General features: G+C 37.5%; 1 long non-coding RNA gene across 1 annotated transcript; it reads left to right on the top strand.

The window, feature by feature from the left end:
• Positions 1–12,010: 12,010 nt before the first annotated feature.
• Positions 12,011–14,752, top strand: LOC131594705 (uncharacterized). The gene is made up of 5 exons (XR_009281465.1): positions 12,011–12,115; positions 12,238–12,291; positions 12,404–12,670; positions 12,756–14,174; positions 14,384–14,752. It is a non-coding gene; the product is annotated as an uncharacterized LOC131594705 (long non-coding RNA).
• Positions 14,753–15,129: the final 377 nt, after the last annotated feature.

Here is a 15,129-nt window from a genome sequence, read left to right as displayed (position 1 = left end):
CCTATGCCACACCATGATGGCGCAGTCAATGCAATTGAGGTCGTTACTGAGCAAGATTTGGTTCAACAAAGAAGCTCCCCCATAGACGCCCCTTAAGAGGTATCTACTTATAAAGGGGTTCGTCTTAGAACACAACAAGGCTTTTAAAGACACTCTGCAGAGACTCATGGATCAAGGATTGATTCAGTTGAAGGAACATTCTGAAGAAGAGTACGTGGCTATGGTGGATAGGAACGAGCCATTGATAATACCCAGTCAAGGGGCAAGGAAGCCGTTAATCATCCCTTGTGCTAGACCATCATTGATGATACCTACGGAAGAGCATACTAGGATCATCCCGGTCAAAGATCCGTATCCTCTGGATAAAATGAAAGCGGTGCCTTGGGAGTACAATTCTGGTACCAATCCTGCTGTGTCAAGCATTGTTGGACCTGGGGGCATGACCCGTAGCGGTCGCATATTCAAAACTGCACAAGCGCAACCAACGTCTAATGAAAACTTGACACAATCTGGTGACCAAGCTGTTATGAGACCAAATAACGAGGCTGAGCCCAAGGATAGAGAAGCTAATAATAAGGATGCTGAAGAGTTTCTTGCTCTAATCAAGAAGAGTGACTATAGGGTGGTGGATCAGTTACAACATACACCATCTAAAATATCACTCTTATCATTGCTAGTACACTCTGAGAGACACCGAGACGCCTTAATTAAGATTCTAAATACCGCCTATGTAACTAAAGACATCACAGTCAATCAGTTTGACGGAATGGTGGCTAATCTAACTGCTGGGGCATGCTTGGGTTTCAGTGATCATGAGTTACCTCCACAGGGAAAGGCACACAATAAAGCCTTACATATCTCTATACAATGTGGAAAGGCTCATCTGGCCAGAGTTCTGATCGACACAGGTTCATCATTAAACGTGATGCCAAAAGCTACGCTGGATAAAATAGCTTTGGAGGGTCTTGTAGTTAGACCAAGCCGTTTGGTGGTCAAAGCTTTCGATGGATCACAGAGTCCGGTATTCGGAGAAGTGGATCTACCTGTTATAGTTGGTCCTCATACTTTCTGCATCAATTTCCAAGTGATGGAAATTGAACCAGCTTACACCTGCCTACTAGGGCGTCCTTGGATTCATGCAGCTGGGGCAGTCACCTCTACCCTCCATCAGAAGATAAAATTTGTAGATGGGAATTCTATAGTGACTATCAATGGAGAAGAAGATATATTTGTCAGCAACCTGGATTCGTACAGGTACATTGAGGTTGGAGAAGGGGCACTGGAAACTGCATTCCAGGCACTAGAGATTGCGACTGCTGTCACACTACCTGTGGAAAAGGTGCGAAGGGCGGTAACATCCTGGAGAGATCTACAAGACTTGAATGTAGAAGGCTGGGGCAAAGTACCAGAGATCTTAGAGAAGAAGGATCGCCTAGGGCTGGGGTACCAACCATCAAAGGTTACAAGCACTGTGAAGGAGGAGCAACAATTCCCCCCGATTATGCAGACTTTCGTAACAGGCGGGTATGAACATGTGGCTATGGTATCCAACAGGGATTCTAAGGAGGGAACGTCCAATTTCATCCGAAGGGTCAGACCACGAGAGCAGCTTCAGAATTGGACAAGCCTGGAGATACCGGAGATAGTTTTTATTTCAAAGTAATTTGCTTTTGTGTGTTTTTTTCCCTTTCAAATAAAGAAAAACAATAACGCTCATGCCTCGCCCGAAGCATAGAGTTGGTTTGTAAGGGTCCCATTTACTTTCAAGTTTAAAAGTTTATTAATAAAATTGTCTTTGCATTTGGTATTGAAAACATTGTCTTTTCTCGCATTTATTTCTTTTCTCTCAAAATGACAAATAAATTTCTTGCACAAAAAAGCACATCCATATCTGCATACTAAAAAACAAAACATAAAACGTGTGCAGATCATCTTCTAACACTACCGATAATAATATTGCTGAGACTTTATACAAACTCGAGGCTCTCGCTAATCAGTCCGAAGAAGGGGATGAGGAAGACGATGAACTTCCAGAAGAATTGTCAAGGTTAATGGAAAAAGAATCCAAAAGCATGCTCCCTCCTCAGGAGACCATTGAAATCATAAACTTGGGTACAGACAAAGAACCAAAGGAAATCAAGATTGGGGCAACGCTGAACGAGGACGTGAAAACGACGCTAATCAAGCTCCTCCACGAGAATGTAGAGATATTTGCTTGGTCATACCGTGACATGCCGGGGTTGGATACGGACATCGTGGTACACAGGTTACCTCTCAAAGAAGGATGTGCACCTGTCAGGCAAAAGCGCAGAAGGGTTCGACCGGATATGGATAATAAAATCAGAGAAGAGGTGCTCAAACAGTTCGACGCTGGATTTCTTGCTGTCGTTGACTATCCACCATGGATTGCCAATATAGTACCAGTTCCTAAGAAAGACGGGAAGGTACGCATGTGTGTGGATTACAGGGATCTAAATAAAGCAAGTACAAAAGACGATTTTCCACTACCAGACATAGATGTCTTAGTGGATAATACAGCGCAAGCTTCGGTGTTTTCCTTTATGGATGGGTTCTCCGGGTATAATCAGATCAAAATGGCTCCCGAGGACATGGAGAAGACAACCTTCATGACATCCTGGGGCACCTTCTGCTACAAAGTAATGCCTTTTGGGTTGAGAAATGCAGGGGCAACCTATCAAAGAGCCATGGTCACACTGTTCCATGACATGATTCACAAGGAGGTCGAAGTATATGTAGACGATATGATTGCCAAGTCTTGCACAGAAGAAAAGCATATCACACATCTGCAGAAGTTGTTCGAGCGTTTAAAGAAGTTCAAGCTGAGGTTAAACCCGAACAAGTGTACATTCGGCGTAAGGTCAGGAAAGTTGTTGGGATTCATTGTGAGCCAACGAGGCATAGAGGTAGATCCCGACAAGGTGAAAGCTATACAAGCAATGCATGTTCCAAAGACAGAAAAAGAGGTTCGCGGGTTCTTGAGTCGATTGAATTATATCTCAAGGTTTATTTCACACCTAACGGCCTCGTGTGAGCCTATATTCAAGCTGCTCAGGAAAAATCAACCTATCAAGTGGAATGACGATTGTCAGGTAGCCTTCGAAACTATAAAGAACTACTTGCAAGAACCACCGATACTCTTACCTCCCATGCCAGGAAGACCATTGATCATGTACCTCACAGTTCTCGAAAGATCTATGGGGTGTGTACTAGGGCAACAAGATGAAACAGGCAGGAAAGAACACGCTATCTACTATCTCAGCAAGAAATTCACGGATTGCGAATCTCGATATTCACCATTGGAAAAGACATGTTGTGCCCTAGCATGGGCCTCCAAACGTCTAAGGCAATATATGCTGAACCATTCCACATGGCTGATATCGAGGATGGATCCGTTGAAATACGTGTTCGAAAAATAGGCTCTCACGGGTAGAATCGCAAGATGGCAAATGTTACTGTCAGAATACGACATACAATACGTCACCCAAAAGGCGATAAAAGGGAGTGTACTGGCAGAACATCTTGCTCATCAACCCCTCGAAGAATACCAATCTATGAAGTTCGACTTTCCTGACGAGGATATTATGGTGGTAAGGGATTACGAAATACCAGGACCCGACGAAGGACCTGAACCAGGGGCAGTATGGACACTTATGTTCGACGGTGCTTCCAATGCACTAGGACATGGTATAGGGGCAGTCTTGACATCTCCTGACAATCGGCACTTACCCTTCACGGCGAGACTATGCTTTGACTGCACTAACAACATTGCAGAATATGAAGCATGCATATTGGGGTTAGAAGCTGCAATCGATCTAAGGATTAAACTACTCGAGGTGTACGGAGATTCAGCACTGGTAATCCACCAGGTCAATAAAGAATGGGATACTCGAGATTCAAAGCTAATCCCATATCGAGACCTTATACTGGAGTTAATGGCTGAGTTTGAGACAATCACTTTTACTCATATCCCAAGGGAAGAAAATAAAATGGCTGACGCATTGGCAACTCTTTCTTTATGTTCAAAGTGACCTGGTCAAACCATGAACCACGGATAACGGTTAGACACTTTGATGAGCCTGCTTATTGTCTCACAATCGAGGAGCAGTCTGACAACAAACCATGGTACCACGATATCAAAAGGTACTTGGAGAAACAAGAATACCCGGAGAACGCCTCTACGATTGATAAAATGACACTAAGGAGATTGGCAGCTAAGTTCTTCTTGAGCGGAAATGTCCTATACAAACGAAATTACGACTCGGTGTTACTAAGGTGTGTGGATAAAAATGAGGCCAGGGAAATTATCAGAGAAGTACACGAAGGAACCTTCGAAACTCATGCAAATGGACACTCAATGGCGAGAAAAATACTGCGAGCGGGGTACTACTGGTTAACAATGGAAGCTGACTGTTTCCAATATGCAAGAACATGTCACAAGTGCCAGATTTACGCTGATAAAGTACATGTACCGCCAAATCCGTTGAACGTTCTGAGTTCACCGTGGCCGTTCGCAATGTGGGGGATTGACATGATAGGGATGATCGAACCGAAAGCTTCCAACGGACACCGATTCATATTGGTTACCATAGATTATTTCACCAAATGGGTTGAAGCTGCTTCTTACACCAACGTGACGAGACAAGTAGTCACTCGGTTCATCAAGCATAACATCATATGTCGATATGGGGTTCCAAACAGGATTATCACCGACAATGGGTCGAATCTAAACAACAACGTGATGAGGGAGCTGTGCGAGGAGTTCAAGATTGAACACCACAATTCTTCACCATACAGGCCTAAGATGAACGGCGCTATCGAAGCTGCAAACAAAAATATCAAAAAGATAATACAAAAGATGGTGAAAACATACAAGGATTGGCACGAAATGCTTCCCTTCACCCTACACAGTTACAGAACCTCGGTGCGTACATCCACAGGAGCAACACCATTCTCCCTGGTTTATGGTATGGAAGCAGTCCTCCCTATTGAAGTGGAGATTCCTTCATTAAGGGTCCTGGCTGACACAAAATTAGAAGAATCGGAATGGGTAAAAACTCGTTTCGATCAGCTTAATCTCGTTGAAGAAACGCGACTGACAGCTTTGTGTCACGGGCAACTCTATCAGAAAAGGATGAAGAAGGCGTTCGATAAAAAGGTTCGTCTTCGAACTTACAAAGAAGGTGATATTGTCCTCAAGAAAATACTATTACCTCGACTTGATGCTCGTGGAAAATGGACACCTAACTATGAAGGTCCATATATTGTAAAAACGGTGTTCTCAGGAGGAGAATTAGTTCTCACTACAATGGATGGGGATGAGCTACCGCACCCAATCAACTCTGATGCGGTCAAGAAGTATTACGCCTAGCAAAGGCAGGATTACCGGCTATAAGCCAAAGGCAAACTACGAAGGATAAGGATTCGTGCAATCATCTACTTCTAAGGTCGAAGGATTACTCGGACCCTCGATAACAAAAGAGCAACGGCAGTATTAATATCATTTCTATTTGTCATTTTCTTTTCTCGCATTTTTGTACACTCGCCAGTTCAAGGCAATATCAATAAAAGTTTCTTTTCTTGCATACTACGCTTTCTTTCTCATTTCAATACCATTTGCAAAGGATAAATTATTTTCATAAGCTTTAACTTGAATTTAATATGAGAAACTTACAAACTTTCAACACAAAAGCAATAGGATAAAACTACGAAATCTCCGAAAGGCTACATACGCCCTGCGCTGCGATCACTCTGATCTAATATAACTCTTTCACGAAGGATAATGTCAATGGATCATTCAAATACAATCCGAACTAGGATTCACGAACATTTCAAAAGGGGTTAAACAAAAGGCAACGGGTGATGAGGAGATAAGGCGTTGGAGTTATCATACATACTCATTTGCATACACGCAACATTTACATGTGTAAACATTCATACATATACATTATACAAACAACAGGGGCATATGCATGCGCATAATGCATAAGCATGATGCATACGCGTTTACAAAACAAACTTCTACGCAGGTGAACTTACCCGAACCAGGGTAATCGATCAATGGTGCAGGTGAAATTCGTCCGAACTAGGACAAATGATTCAAATGGTGTAGGTGAGTTTGCTATAACCCTAGCAAATGATCCTATCGGTGCAGGGGAGTTTGCTACAACCCTAGCAAATGACTCTATTGGTGCAGGTGAGTTTGCTACAACCCTAGCAAATGATCCTACTGGTGTAGGCGAGTTTGCTACAACCCTAGCAAATGATCCTATTGGTGCAGGTGAATTTTGCTATAACCCTAGCAAACGATCCTATTGGTGCAGGTGAGTTTGCTATAACCCTAGCAAACGATCCTATTGATGCAGGTGAGTTTGCTATAACCCTAGCAAATGATCCTATTGGTGCAGGTGAGTTTGCTATAACCCTAGCAAACGATCCTATTGGTGCAGGTGAGTTTGTTATAACCCTAGCAGAGGATCCTATTTGGTGCAGGTGAGTTTGCTATAATCCTAGCAAACGATCCTATTGGTGCAGGTGGGCGTGTTAAAACTATAGCAAGTGATCATTTGGGTTTCACAAACTACGGAAACTTACTAGAACATAGTAAGTGGGGTTCACAAACCGCGAAAGCTTGTTAGCAATATAGCATGCTGATCACAATTAACGGCGAGTCCTCGCTATGTAAGACCCAGGCTTTAGCAGGACATTTCTTTTCTCTCACACTCGAGCACAGGGTAAATTTAGGGGTCTTCCATTATTTAATAACTCTTCGATTCGAAAAAGCGTGAGACTTGCGTATTCTCACGCCATTCAATCCAAGATAATTAAATAGGGGCAGCTGTCATACCCCAAAATTTACCCAATATAATTCGCATCTGTCAATTTACTAAGGGCATTAAAAATTAGGAGCCATAGGGTTTAATATACCTATTATTAAACTCACTCTCCTATAAAATTCCCGTATAAATTGAGTGGAGGTGTGAATAGCAAATATTAGAGATCAAATTCGTGTGGGCCCAATTATTTCTCATTCATATTAATCAATAAGGTTTTTTCATGGGTTTAAATCTATACTATTATTAAGAAAGGGGGGTATATTCAAAAAGGGGATGGTGATAAACCCCACTGGGTCCGAGCCCATTCAAGAAAAATGATGATGTTTGTTTGTCTTGGTCAAAAAAAATATATGTTAATGACATTATTTAGAGATAATCATCTTTTAAGTTTATTATTATTATTATTAAGCGTGATTAGGTTTATTAATTATAGGATTATTATTAATACCTCTAGTTTATCTAAATCATTATTAATAATTAACAATTATTATTAAAGTTTAATTATTGTTATTATTAGATTAATAGAATTAGAGGAAATGGGCTGGGTACTGGACTCGGGTGTTAGCGAAAATGGGCCATGCGTTGGTTTGGGCCGAATGTGGATCAGGGTATTGGACCGGGTCGGATTGACCCGAGTCCTGTTCACTGTCCCCTTCCTTCCCTCTGCGCCGCTGCGATGAAGAGCAAACCCTAGCCGCAAGATTCAACGCTCAAGCCCAAGATTGAATCAAATCTTCAAACGAAATCAGATCTTCAATGAACAGAATCGAATCCAAACTTAACAAAAATCAAATCAATTTTTTTTATTAATTAGAAATCAAATATCAATTACAATAGGGGATCAAGACTAACAAATCGGAATCTGAGATCAATTAACAAATCAAATTAAAACCTAAATCAATCTAACTTTTCCTAAAATAATTTTAACCTAAGCCTATAAATCAGAAAGAAGAAGTTAGAAGAAGGATTCAGGAAATTTTGGACAGAAGAGACTCTTGCGCCACCGTGAACGAGAATCTTTGGCATTCATCTTCATCTCGATCGAACCTGCAATTAAACGGAAAAGAGAAGAGATTAGAGGTTGGAGGTTGGAGGGAGCTAACACGATCCTGAAATTGAAGACAAAAGGTAACCCCGATTGAACTTAGCTTAGGGCTTTTAAACGTTTGAATCGATTGCATGCATCTGTGTTTATGTTTGTTTGGGATTGGAGTGTTAGGGTTTGGTTAAGATTTTAGTTTTCTGGGTTTGTACGTTTGAAGATTTGAAGTTTCCGGTTGAATGTCAACCGGAAAACTGGGAAGGGCGGTGGTTCTGAGGGTGGTAGGCGGTGGCTATCAAGGTGGTTTCTGGGTATCGTTGGAGGTCGGGGTTTTGGGACGATGAAGATAATATGTTCTTCATCGGATTCTGGAGTTAGGTGGTGGTTAGGGGGGCGGCACACGGTGGGGTGCAGGGGAAGGCGTTTGAGAATTCTGGGTTTGAATGAGAGAAGGGTGAGAGGATTGAGAGAGAGAGAGAGAGAGAGAGAGAGAGACGAGGAGAGAGAGAGAGAGAGAGAGAGAGATCTGAAAAATGAAAGAGGAAAGTTGGGTTTTGGTTGTTAATTGGTCCCTCGCCGTAGGATGATCAACACGTGGCCAATCTATGGCCGTCTGTTGGCGCACTCGGACATGATCCAGTGCGTGGTCCCCCCATACTCCCTCATTCCCAGGCCACATGCAGGCCGTTAGATCTATATCCAGGGCTTGAATCCCTATACCCCACCCAAATGCCATGCGCCTGCCTACACATGATCAACTGAACCTCTAATTCTGATGGGCCAGGCCTTTTGTTGTTAACAACCCCATAATTTCTATCCCTTGACGAAACACCCCCCCCTAATACAAAGTTAAAAATAACATTTAAATTAATTAATTTTGCAAAAAAAAATGTTAATTGTGTGATTGTTTTTTTTCTTTTATTCAATTTAATTTTCTCCTCAAACCGACTAAATCTATTAGTCGTAGTAGACGAGAAATAATTTTTTTGATTATTTAAATATAATTGATTCTAGCTTAATTCTCTCCTCGACCCGACTAAATCCATTAGTCGCATTAGACGAGAGATAAAAATATATATAATTTAAAATATATTTAATTTGCTGCCCGCGATGATCGAATCTATCGATCTGAGTAACCAACAATGCCCATTAATCCGTTAGCTATACTGACCAAATCTATTGGTCATCGCATCTAACGGTGCCATATCAAATCAGGGTTGTATGCCAAACCTCAAAACTTTTTCATCTTCAAATCACAACTTCTAAAACTGCGATAGGCCACTCAAAAAGCCTTTAAACAATTTCAAACCAAAAATTCTAATTCTAAGGCGTACAACCCTGTACCCGAACTACGTTGACTCTGATTCTCCCTAAGGAGATACGTAGGCACTTGGCAACAAGGCAAGTCTCCCCCCTTATAATCTCAATTCATTTTAAGCTTCAATTTTTACCCTTTTTACTTCATTAGCTAGAAACCTTGTAAATATTACCATAAACCTTTGCCATACAATGCAGCTTTTAGGAAAGGGTTGAGGGTGCCTAACACCTTCCCTCAACCTGATTATAATAACTTACCCCGAATCTCGTATATACGTAGGGTTTCCTATTCGCCCTTCAGAATAGGTGGTGACTCTAAACCTTTATTTTTAGGGCAGGTTGCTACAGGTTCAAGCCTTGGCTCCCACATTCCCATTTCTTTTTTAATCACTTGTTTTTTTAGTTTTTTATTGAACTTCAAAATATCATAAAAAATAGTAAATTAATCTTTTTTAATCCCTTCTTTTTTGTGTGATTTATTTAATTTGTATATTTTCATACCATGTTAAAAAATCCAAAAGTTATTTAATATTTCTTTATTTAAAAATTAATTCAAAAACATGTCTTTTAAGTTAAGAAAATCAACTAAAAATCTTTTGTTTGATTATTTCTTCTATAGAACTTTGTGAATGTTTTTGTAAATATTTGTTTAAGGTGAGAATAAGATGTCTTTGACTTCTTCATGTACCCTTATACCATTTCTCTTAAAGAAATAGGTATTTAACAATTAAAATCAATTAGGTTTAGGTGTTTATGATTAAACCCTAATTTGAAAACCCTAATTCAAAGCCCTAACCCAAAAAGGAAAAGAAACATGTTGATCTTTGTTTATCCATGATTAATTAAGTTTGTTATCTTGTACATACTTGTTGATTTAATCCTTGTTTTGTACTTAATTGTTATTTTAACCATTATCTTGTTAATTTCTCTTATGTGTTGTTTATCTATCCCCATGTTTATTCATCATATCAATCATTCATCATTCATACATGAGTTTAAATCCAAGGGTTTAGATACATCCATCTCTCTAATTTATTGATTATCATACTCACTTGTTTGTTCTTGTGTCACATGATATCCCATACACACACACTTGAGGTGTCCATTGTTGATTGCTTAAGTTTTTTATTTTTGTCCAAAAGGATGAGAATGATATTGACTAAAATTGTCAAGGTACTCAAACTCCCTTTCCAATCTCTTTTATCTTGTGTTTAAAAGTATTGTTAAAGCTTTTACATTGTATTTTAAAATAGTTTAGTATTGTTAAAGCTCAACCAAACTCTTTGTTTTTCAAACCTTGGTACTAAAGAATAAAATTATTCCCGGTGAAACTATTCTTAGTCCATTGACCTTGTATTGTTAAAGCTATGTCTTTTGTTTTAAAACTTTGGTGTTAAGAGAAGAATTATTCCCGGTGAAACTTATCCTAACCCATTGACCTTGTATTTTAAAGCTTGGTCCCTTTTGTTTTAAAATTGTTAAGTATTTTAAAGTTTAACCTTTTAAATTTATTAGGTATTTTAAAGCATAATATTTTTCAAAAATGTTTTGTTAAGTATTGTTAAAGCTTAACACCCAAAAGGATTTTGGCCACTTTGCCCCCCTTATTTTCCTTTTAAGAGGAACTACAAAATCTATGACTTCCCTATTTTCACTTAAGGGGTATGTAGGCCTAAGATGCGATGTCTTATCGAACTCACTTTCAAAAACTTCTTTTCCCATCCCCACCCTCTATTTTAAACAAGTTTCACATAGGATTTTCAAAGGTATGTAAAAAACAAAAACAATAACATTTACAAAGAGGTTCCCATGGAGTACCATGGATATGAGGAGTGCGTAAAACCTCCCCCTTGTATAACAAACCCCCTTACCCAAATCTCTGATAAGTTTATTAGTTTTGATTTTAAAAACTTCTGTGGGTTTTATTCGATCTTTCTCTCATTCCTTTTGGAAACAATAAAGTGCGGTGACAACTTTGTTTTAAAAAAAATGAGCTAAGTCTTTCCATGGCTTTAATTTCACAAATTTCACCGTTACAAGGGGGATGTTATATAGTGGTAGTTATTTGAAGAAAGTTTTTTTTATTGGATTTGGCCCGTCGATGGCTTATCTTTGGAGGAGTTCGAGGGGTTTGTTTTTGTGGTTGAGAAGGTGAAGAGTTTAGCTAAAAGGTCTTTAGTTGTTGTTATTTGGTTAGCAACGGTGTGGAGCATCTGGAACAGGCGAAACACTATTATTTTTAAAAATTATTCGTTTAATGCTTGGAATTGGCTTTTATCTAGTTATAAGTTAGCAGAAAATTGTAACTTCCACGTGTGGAATATTTTACCGCTAATTTGTTTTGAGTAGTAGAAACTTTCCGTTTTTATAAGAGATTGGAGTATCTCTTATACTCCTATTTATTTGAATGCTTTGAAAGCAAAGTTTTTATGGGAACACATAAAGTTTAGAAAACTAATTTGAATTAGCCTAGATAATAGAGATACAGAGTAATAACTGTAATAATTTATTAGGGTTTATTTTAAAACAAAAATATGACGACTTTGTTTTGGAATATACACTTAACCTATTAATTAGGTATCATACAATATAATCATACAATATAATAAAGCAAGATGAATATTTTGGCAACTTTGCCACATGTCAAATTATAAGACTCTATGATATTTTAATTTTTTCTATTAATAGAATAGTTTCTATTTTATCTTTAATTAATTTTTTATTATTTTATTAATTACTAATAATGCCAAGGGAAATTTAATGGTCACATTTGATAGACTTAAAAATATTTTTCATCGAGAATTGAAAAGGTGTTTGATTCCTAATTGATACCCTTTCAATTAATGTATGCCATATGCGGCTCAACATTCCACTTCTGTTGCGCTTCTTTTTCACGATTCAGGTTAGGTTCTTCATTTCTATCTCTTTTCTATTAAAAAATTAGGTTTTTTTTCAATGTTTGAATCCTTTCTTCCAAAATCTTTACTTTCTCAAATCTGACCCATCTCTCTACTTTTCTCTCAGTCATAACAATAAGGAATGGTAAAACGCTTCAATTTCTGAGAGAATGAAATTAAGGTTCAATTTACGTATAAAAGTTATCATCAAGAAAAGTTATGAGTTTTAAATTTACTTATCCGGATATTATATTTCCCAAATCATCTTCTTACTGATCAATGGTGTTTTCAAGGTGTAAATTTCTCTCCTGAGATGCAGAAGACGACAACAAAAACATTTTCAGAATTTTTCTTCTTCATCATCTTCGATTTTTCAGAAAAGAGCACGAATTGCACGAAAAAGGTAGGCCAAAACCCTAATTCTCCAATTCGTATTTTTTTACAAGATTATTAGTTTTCATTATTTTATCGTCACAACTGAGTTATGATTTGACGTTGTTACTTTCTTATACACTTCTCAAAACTTTTGAAAAATCATGGCTTCGAGATTTTGGACTCAGGTATGCCATTTTTTATACTGTTGTTTAATTGCGTTATGTGATTGGAAAATTTATTCATGTTGTTTTTCTTGAAATGAGATTTTAGGGTGTGAGTGATTTAGAAGAGGAGGAACAAAGTGATTATGATAAGGAAATTGAAATTGCAGCAGTTGAATCTGCTGTAACTCAAGGCAATAAAATCACTTATTACCTTCAGAGTAATGCTATTGACAGTGATGATGAGGATGCTCACAAGCGTGTTGTTAAATCTACAAAAGATAAGTGATTTGATGAGATGGCTTCTAAGATATTGCTATTTATATTTAATAGATTCAAATTGTTTTTGTTGTTCTCCTACGACTTAGAGTCTGTGGGTTTTGTGTATTATTCAGTTTCAGTTTAAGCTAAAGTCTAATATGACGTTGGGTTCTTTAAGTTTAATATTCAGTTTAAGCTAAAGCTAAAGTTTAATTCAATGAAAATATGAAATGTGAAAGCTTAATTTCCTTTTAGATGATGGGTTTCGAAGTTTCTTTCCATTAAAAATTGGTGATTTTCCAGTTGATTTTGTATTTGGTTCAGGAACGCCTGCTTATCAAGTGGAATGAGCTGCCAATGAGGATGGAAGAACTCCTAGCGTTTGGAATACCTTTGCTCATGCTGGTTCGGTTATCAATTCAATCCTTATTTTGCTCATGTTTCATCTAATCATTCATCCCATTAATCAATTTTATAATATAATTTGTTGCTGCAATTTAAGGGTTTGCACATGGTGGAAATGGTGATGTAGTCTGCGACGCGTACCTTTACTACATATTATCCATACCAAATCTGAAATTTTATGTTTTTTTACATTTTTGCAAATGTATTTATTTCTCCTCAAATGGTAGAGACCCGTCAATCTGAAGGGACTTAGTACTACAACAATCTCATCAATGAACTCATTGTCGATGGTTCGATACAAGTTCTTATTATGTTGCAACATAAATACAAAAAAGTTATATGAATTATATTTATGCTATGTGAATTATTTTTTCATTGTTTGAGGTAAGATATGATGAAGATGTTAGGAAATAATTTGGCGTCTTCCATTTGTTTTATAAATTGCCTAATGCAATTGTTATTGATGATTTCAGAGATTTCTGCGACAACAAGTAATTTATTTGGTTTTAACATATTATGAATTCCATAAACATGTTTTCTTTGTTTTCTAATTCTTCTTTTGGTTTTGAATTCTGATATGTAAATGGTATGTCAAAAACGGTATTCTAAGGCCTGCAGGCGAGAGGACAAAAAAGAACCACTACTATGATCTTCGTCAACAGGAGCCCTTGGAAGCTTGAACGACGATAGTTCATCTTAAGTAGATATGATACGTTGGTGTTTAAAGGGAAAGGCGTTTGTGACGTTCAGCTTAACACTGCAGAGGCAGAGGGAGATCAGAATTAGCAAAGTGATGCAAAAGGTTGACACATATTTTTTCGAATTCTCGAGGTCTTTGAGGACTATGGATCATCTGCAACAGGTTAGAACTTAGAAACCTATATGCCGCATTCTGAAGTGCACTAAATAGATTATACAATTATTATCAAATATAATGTTAATGTTCAACAAATTAGTGATATATTTAAAAGGTTGCAAGTGCATTGTTGTCTTAAAAGACGTTGGTTGTAGTGATATCTATCCCCGTGAATATTACAAACAAGTAAAATGGTACAAAATTATAACTTACAGGATGTGCAATTTACCCTTGGTGGGTTAAGCAAGATGTGCGTCGCATTCTGGTATCCAATAGAAGGCCAACCATAGCACGCTTTGGGACATTATTCGATTAACTGTGATAAGGTTACAATTGATATATTGAGCAGTTCCGCTTCTTTGAGTGGCAAGTTAGTAGGTACAACTTCAAGTAGTTCATGGAATATTGCAAGTGCATTTTCACTTATACTTTCTGTAGTAGCAATATGTGTGTCTCTGTTTGTGAATTATAGAGTTTTGCATCCCAAGGGTGTTCTGTTTATGAGTTAACAGCTTGAGTTTGGGATTGTACTTGTACTAAACAGGTTTGTAGTACTAAAATGTTTAGTGATTTCACTTGGTTTATTTTTAAATTCTATTTAAAGCTTTACTTTATTATTTTACGTAGTGTTTGAAAAGTGTTTAGTTCTAAAGTCAAGTATAATGGAGCTCACTAACTTCTGAATAATGTTTAACAGTAAGTTTAAGTAGAAAATGACATTTTTTTACTATATAAAAATGATATATTGAATACCATATAGAAACCAAAATTATCATAAATTATGGAACAATTGTATCATAAATTAGCAACAGTAAACTTTAATTTATTTTTTTTTATTATTTCTTTTTTAATTTCTAATTTTTACTTAGTATTAATTCTTCCATCTTTTTTATTATGACATTTTTAATTTGTACTTTTATATAACTATTATTCAACATTGTTATGTTTTATTTAAAATTTA

Source organism: Vicia villosa, linkage group LG4, assembly GCF_029867415.1.
Source record: "Vicia villosa cultivar HV-30 ecotype Madison, WI linkage group LG4, Vvil1.0, whole genome shotgun sequence".
Lineage (NCBI taxonomy): Eukaryota > Viridiplantae > Streptophyta > Magnoliopsida > Fabales > Fabaceae > Vicia > Vicia villosa.
The sequence above is the reverse complement of the archived record's forward strand: the minus strand, read 5'-3'. Positions and strand labels throughout refer to the sequence as shown.